The sequence below is a fragment of the Silene latifolia genome, chromosome Y, assembly GCF_048544455.1.
Source record: "Silene latifolia isolate original U9 population chromosome Y, ASM4854445v1, whole genome shotgun sequence".
Classification (NCBI taxonomy): domain Eukaryota; kingdom Viridiplantae; phylum Streptophyta; class Magnoliopsida; order Caryophyllales; family Caryophyllaceae; genus Silene; species Silene latifolia.
This window is the reverse complement of record NC_133538.1, coordinates 46,851,725-46,859,157: the sequence shown is the minus strand read 5'-3', so window position 1 is coordinate 46,859,157 and position 7,433 is coordinate 46,851,725. Positions and strand designations below refer to the sequence as shown.

Below are 7,433 nucleotides of genomic sequence, written 5' to 3'. Positions count from 1 at the left end.
GGTAGTTCATGCACACGAAATGCAATGCATGAAACTATATATTGTCATTTTTTATTTTTCATGTGGGAACAATAAAAAGAACACCTCAATGGGGCTAAGGTGTTAGTCCTCGTGTTGCTAGGACTCTCCAAACTATGATCAAGATAAAATAAAGAAATCAAAGAAAGAAGTAGACAAACCTCAAGAGGGTAGGAGCCTCCAAAGTTTGCTAATCCTCCATCATATCATCATTGTCATCATTTTCCTCCATGGAAGTGGAATCATCTCCACCCCCATCTTCACGTCCTTGATCTTGCTCACTTTCCTCATCATCTTCATTAGCCTCTTCTTCTTCTTCATCTACCTCTTCATCAACACCCTCATCATCAACAATCTCATCATCGACATTCTCATCTTCACCCGGTCTTTTAACCCTAGATGTGCTTGGAAAGAAAACTTCCCTATCCGTCCAACTAGGCAAAGGACATGATGGATCAAGTAATCCTTGCCTAGCTAAATGAAGGAGGGGTGGATATTGGGCCAAGTATGCATCTACTCGATCATTATAAGCTTGTTAATGCATTTATCTCATGAGTAGGGTGATGTAATCATTGCCCACTTCAACATCTTTGGGTTTGAACTCTTGATATTTGAATGGGTAGGGTGGTGTGATAACGGAGGAGGAGGGCTCTTCAATCTCGCCCCTTTGTTGACGGATGATGTACTCAGTGCCCGTGGAGAGTGGATGAAGGTAGTTTGTTCGGTGGGCACTCAATCGGCATATCTTGGAAGGCAAAGTGAAGGATCTAGCATCATTGGTTAGCCACCCATAGTTGGTGTCAAGAGAATTATGCTTGGCCCACTTATACTTGTTAATCATGGCATCCATGTCAATGAGATGACCCCCTTTGATCGCCACATAGGTGTTATCCTTGTTGAAATTTGGATCAAAGTGCTTGGCCAAGAGAGTAACTAGACCTCCATTTACAATATGAGTGGTGCCTTCCTTACCACAATCGACATTAAGACATCTTTCCATTAAAAGCCTTAGAGCATTTTAGGGCTTATTTAATTCCCTTCCTACATTTAAGGCCAACTCAAGTAGAACACAATCGAGGTTGGTAAAGTGATTAGTGCCTTTTCTTGCTATTACAGTATTCCCGATGACCTTGTGCCACACTCTAATGCCCGTATGGTGGACTAATAGAGCGCGACAAGCATGAAAGCTCATAAATTTCTTCCCGAAAATTGCCTCCCAAAGAGGAGCGGGGTCATACGTTTCGGGCATCTTGTGATAATATGGTGTATCAATAAGGCCTAATATATTACCCAAAACATTAAAGGTGATGCGCCTATTCACATTCGCAAGACGAAACTCGATGTATTCTCTAGTCTCTACCTTGGTCACTTTCAATGAACTTAAGAATTCCAAGGTAAGGGAGGGGTATGTCAATTCTCTTGTGGTGAACAATTTACCCAAACCCATGGCTTCAAAGAAGGCTTTTGTTTGTTCAAGGACACCCAATTTGTTCAAGGTATCTTCACAAATGAATTTGGTGGGCAAAATGGCTTTCTTAGCATACTTGGCAAATGTATGCCTACGGGAGTTGGAAATGAAAATTACCTCCGGATAGTTGGATAATTGAGCGATTTCCGGAGTTGTTGTTGTTGTTGCTTCCAAGGGAGTATCTTGTTGTTGTTGAACTTTCAAGTTTGCACTAGAAACCACCATAGGCATTGAAGCTTTCCTTGGTTGAAGGCTTTATTGCCTTTTCGAAAGTGTCTTTGCTTTGAGTCCCTTTGTTGCTCCTTTTGTTCTTGCCATTGTCGATTACACCAAGAAAAGATTGAGAATCTTCAATTTCTAATAATACCCAAATCGATTTAAGATGAAAAGATTTTTCTTTGTATTTCAAAAATTGACTCAAAGGTTGAAGATTTTGGTGCTTGAATCAATTATTATTGCAAAAGGAGTGATTAATTGTTGTATTGAGGAAGTTGGAATTTGATTTTGTTGAATTTGGTTGAGGAAATATTGTTTTTGGTGATGGAGAGGGTGAGGGTTTTGGGGTTTATGGGTAGTGTTTGAATGAATGAATGAATGAATGAATGAATGAATGAAATGAATGTGGGAAGGTGTATAAAAACACCCAAAAAATTCAGAACAGCAAGGGAAGACGAGCGGATTCCTGTCAGGACGCTCGGATTCTGCTCAAATTGGCTTCAGGAAAACTCGCCTAAAGACGAGCCTCTTTCAAAGAAGACGAGCGAATTCTGAATGTGGGACGAGCGGCTTTCCTCAAAGACGAGCGGATTCTCTTACAGGAACTTTTCTTAATCTGCAGTAGCAAAAAGACGAGCGTCTTTCTACAAAGACGAGCGGGCAGTTTCAGACGAGCGTCTTCTCAGCTGGGACGCTCGGATTCTCTTACAGACAAAATTTTTGATTTTTGCAGCTCATTTAGATGGACGGATTCCTTTACAGACGCTCGGATTCCTGTAAGACGAGCGGATTACCCTTTAAGCCGCTCGGATTCCTCCTGGTCTACCCGGATTCAGGTCCATCCGTGCACTTGCATATCCCGTGTCATTTTCATTCTTCAAATCCCGTGTTCTTCATTGTAGGGGCACTACAAAGGCATGGATAGCCTAGGCAATTGCTATCCTCACGCTAAGTTAAAGCACTACACATCAATAAAATCATTAGTCCCTCCTTCACTTCTCTCAAAAATGATGAATATCTTGATCAAGGCACAAAAATCGATAAATGACAAAAATGCAATGTAAGAATTAAAATGCAAGTTAGGGAGTTAGAAATATTTACAAATGGTGGTTTGGAGAGGACTCCACCAAACACTCATCTTTAGTGAGATGTCATGGGGGCATGGCCAAGGTGTTGTTGATGTTACTCAACACCTTGAAGAAGTAGTCAAAAGCTTGTTCATTATCATGATAAAGATCCTCAATAGATCTTTGCACTTGTTGTCCTTTATGTTGGTCTTGATCGATAGCATTACCAATGTAGGGATTAAAAATCCCTTCAAACTCATCGTCCCAAAGACCACAAACTTCGTCTACTTGGTCATTAAAAATCTCTTGAGTTGATAGAGACAACTCTTCTCCTTTCTTGATTTGGCCAATGAGGCCATCCTCTTCACTTGTCATGGGCGAGCTTTTCAAGCTCTCTTTGTTGCTATTCACTTGCTCTTTATGATGGAGCATCATCAACTTTCTTTTTCCATTGAAATTCCGACTTCTTCCTATCATCCTTCTGGCTATAATGATCAACCATAAAACATGGTTCATGCAAACGGGGAGCTCTCATGGTCTTGTCAAGATTGAAAGTTATGCTCTCATCTCCCACCTCTAGAGTGAGTTCTCCATGCTTCACATCTATCACTGCACCCGCGGTGTGCAAGAAAGGTCTCCCTAGAATGATTGGAATATTTGAGTCTTCTTCCAAGTCAACAATGACAAAGTCCACTGGGATGAAAAATTTCCCAACTCTTACGGGAACATCTTCCCATATCCCTAATGGTGTTTTCGCCGATCTATCGGCCATTTGGAGTGTGATATTAGTACATTTAAGTTCTCCCATCCCTAACCTTTTACTCACCGAATACGGCATAACACTCACGCTAGCCCCTAGATCACATAGGGCTTTGTTGATCATTGTGTCGCCAATGGTACACGGTATTGAGAATCTTCCCGGATCTTTAAGTTTCGGAGGTGAACTCCCTTGAAGGATTGCACTACTCACCTTAGTGAAGGCGATAGTCTCAAGCTTCCGGATCGACTTCTTTTTCGTAAGGATGTCCTTCATGTACTTTGCATAGGCCGACAAGTGATTGATTAATTCCGTAAAAGGAATCGAGACTTCCAAATTCTTCACAATTTCCATAAATTTTCCAAGTTGGTCATCAAATTTGGGCTTAGCTTGACGACTTGGAAAAGGAAGTCTAATCACAATGGGTTCCTTCTCCTTGGCCTTGTCTTCACTTTTCTTTGAAACTTCTTCTTTTGATGGTTATCCATCCTTGGAGTTCTGCACAACTTCTTCTTTGTCACTAGTTTCCACAACTTCATCCTCAACTTGCTTCTTTGGTGCTTCATACCTTGTACCACTCCTCAAGTGAATGGCACTAACCGTTTCATGTCTTGGGGGATTACTTTGAGGTGGTAATTGCCCCTTTTGTCTTTGAGAATTTGAAGATGCTAGTTGAGTCAATTGGGTTTCCAACATTTTGGTGTGGGATAGGATGTTGTTGATGGTGATTTCCTTTACTTGACTATCCTTTTGCATTTGAGTGAAAAACTCTTGTTGATTCTTTTGCATTTGGAGGATCGCTTTTTGGACATCAAAACCTTGGTCATTTTGTTGATTGTATGGAGTTTGGTTTTGGTAACCTTGGTTTTGGTTGTAAAAGGGTCTTTGATTTTGGTTTCTCATGGGAGGTGGGGTGTATGTTGGTTGAGGGTTTTGAAAATTTTGGCTTTTGTATGAGGAATTTGGGTGGAATTTGGTGTTTTCATTCTAATAATTTGAATAAGGGGTACCACTCTTGTACGCTTGAAAAGCATTCACTTGCTCATTTGTTCCCCTACATTCACTTTGGTCATGTCCCAAAGTTCCACATTTCTCACATATCCCGCTTGGGATTGATGAAGATGCCGTCATGGCATTAACATGTTGATTTGGTGATTTTGAGGCTTCTTCAAGTCTAGCCATAGCTTTTTCGAACTTCAAATTGATGGTATCAACGTGAGCACTAAGTTGAGCACCCAATTGAGTAATAGAGTCCTTTTCATGCTTTCCTCCTCTAGTAGCCTTGCGAGGTCTTCTATATTGTGAATTATGGACCGCCATTTCCTAAATCTTGTTTCAAGTTTGATTATCGTCAACTTCGTTGACCATACCATTTGATCCCATGTTGAGAATGTTTCTTGAGTCTTCATAAAGACCATTCCAAAATTGTTGTACCAAGAACCACTCGCTAAGTCCATGATGAGGACATGAGCGACAAATTCCCTTGAATCGCTCCCAAGCTTCATACAAAGATTCTTCATCTCTTTGCTTAAAGCCCGTAATTTGAGCTCTTAACATGTTAGTCTTTTCCAGTGGGTAGAACTTTTTGTAGAAAGCTAGAGCCATTTTCTTCCTAGAGTCAATTACGAGAGTAGCCTTATCAAGGCCTTTCAACCATTGTTTTGCGGTGCCAATTAGAGAAAAAGGAAATAAGACCTATCGAATTTAGTCTTGAGTTACACCGGTTTGAGAAATCGCATCACAATAGTCACAAAAAGTTTCCATGTGAGAGTGAGGGTCTTCACTAGGCATCCCCCCAAATTGGCTTCTTTCGACTATTTGGATAAATGCGGATTTGGCAATGAAATTCCCGGTTAAGTGTAGTGGTGTGGGAGCACCATTGGGTAGGTTCTCCCCGGTTTGTACGGAATGTGATGAAAATTTAGGCATTGTGGGTTGATTTTGTGTTGGATTTTGTGGTGGGTTCTCCTCACCTTCTCTTGCAAAAGGTTTGACGAACTCAATAGCGTTTGGTTGAATATCTACAACCTCACCAATACCTCTCAAAGTATCTCTAGCAAGTCTTCTATTGTTTGTCAAAGTTCTTTCAATTTCCTGATCAAAGGGTAACAAGTTACCTTTTGATATTCTAGACATGCAAAATATCAAACAACTTGAAAATAATTAGAACAAACCTTGAGGAGTTTTACTTCCCCAAGGCAAAGAAAGACACAACTAATAACAATCAAAGAAAATCTAAATCAAGTTAACACCGTCCCCGGCAACGGCGCCATTTTTGGTCGAGCCCTCTTGAGAGGTTTAGTTTTCGGTACTTGTCGTTAGGGGCACCTAGACCAAAACAATATTTATAACTCCACAAACAAATCTAGTATTAGTAAAGATGCAAGTAATGGTTGGATCCCAAGGGACGGGTATTAAAGTGAGATTTTCAATTGCAAGTAGCGGTGTCTAGGGGTGTCAAAATTTGGGGTTGGAATAGAAGATCTCTAAACTAAATAGCAATGAAAGTAAACATAAACTAACTCGATTCCACTACAACAATAATTTGCTTGAAACTACATAAACATGTTTGTATGATCACCACCATGAATACCCTATGAATCCATGATATCCTAGTGCTTTTAATCATTTGTTTACATCCTTCCTTGTTTTGCTTGCGTTCCCTTTTATTGCTTTCTTTAGATTAGAATCTTCAACCCATTTCAATTATGACAACCCTAATTGCAACTATAATTAGATTGAACAATTTGAGTCCCCCCGTCCTTTGCGTTCGACCCCGACTTGCTTGCTATGCTAGTAGTTGAGTATAAATGTGTTTGAGAGCGTATAATGACGCGCTCATCACTTCCAAGAACTGAGGCCTTTCTCTGTCTTTTTTTTAGGTACTTATAATACTTTTCGGGGACAACGTAAGCTAACTATATATATGATGAGCGTAGTTGGTACAAGTGTTTCGGCTAATACACATATCAAGTAGTAACTTAATTTCAGCCAAAACATTTATTATTGTATATACATACCTTTATTCTGTTTATTAGCATGGTGTTCCATATTTTACTCAGTTCACTGATACGCGGCGTACCGAGAGGCACATACTGTCTTACACAACAACCAATCTAACTCGCAAAATATCCGGCATTCTCACCTTATGGCAGCCTCGTATCTCTATCCCACTGTTAAGGATTTGGTATCTTTAAATTTATTGCTTCTAGGGAAACCCTGTGGCGCATTCGACCCGCAGTGTGTTGCAAATTATTCTCATCACCTGAGTCGTCGTCTGACGCATTTTCATCGTTTATTTTCCTCTTTTCGACCATATCTAAAGCAGAAATTAATAAACAAATAATAACAATGCGTACTTATAATAACAAACAAATCTCTAGAGAGGAGTGTTTATTACTTCTTTAAAGAGGAGAATCCGGATTGATCTGGCGGTGACAATGGCGATGATGACGATAACTGCGACGACGATGAGGTAGTTTGGTGGTTGAGGGGAAGCTCAATGTTAGAGGATATTATATGGGGGAGGGGAAGCTCAAAGTATATATGTGTGAATAATACAACACTGGTAAGACCTTGTTTAATGAAAAGTAATAAATACGGTATAAGAAAAACCGTTGTATTTTGTTTCCAAATAGACAACGGTTTTGTTTGAAACCGTAATTGATTAGCACTATCTAAAAATAACCGTTGCCTGTAATATTTTCATTTTGTTTGATTTTCCCGCCAAGAAATAAAGCATCATTTTTATGTACATAACAACGGACTGAACCCGTTATAACTATATACGTCCTGAACAACGGTTTGGGTATAACCGTTTTATTTTATATTTCATTGTGTTTGATTTTATCACCAAGAAAAAAAGCATCATTTGGTATTGCCACCTAATTACAATATGATTCTCAGA

General features: G+C 39.8%; 1 non-coding gene across 1 annotated transcript; it reads left to right on the top strand.

Annotated features, from left to right (window-relative positions):
- Positions 1–4,976: 4,976 nt before the first annotated feature.
- LOC141634862 (small nucleolar RNA R71) lies at positions 4,977–5,083 on the top strand. The gene has a single exon (XR_012539580.1). It is a non-coding gene; the product is annotated as a small nucleolar RNA R71 (small nucleolar RNA).
- The last annotated feature ends 2,350 nt before the right edge of the window (positions 5,084–7,433 follow it).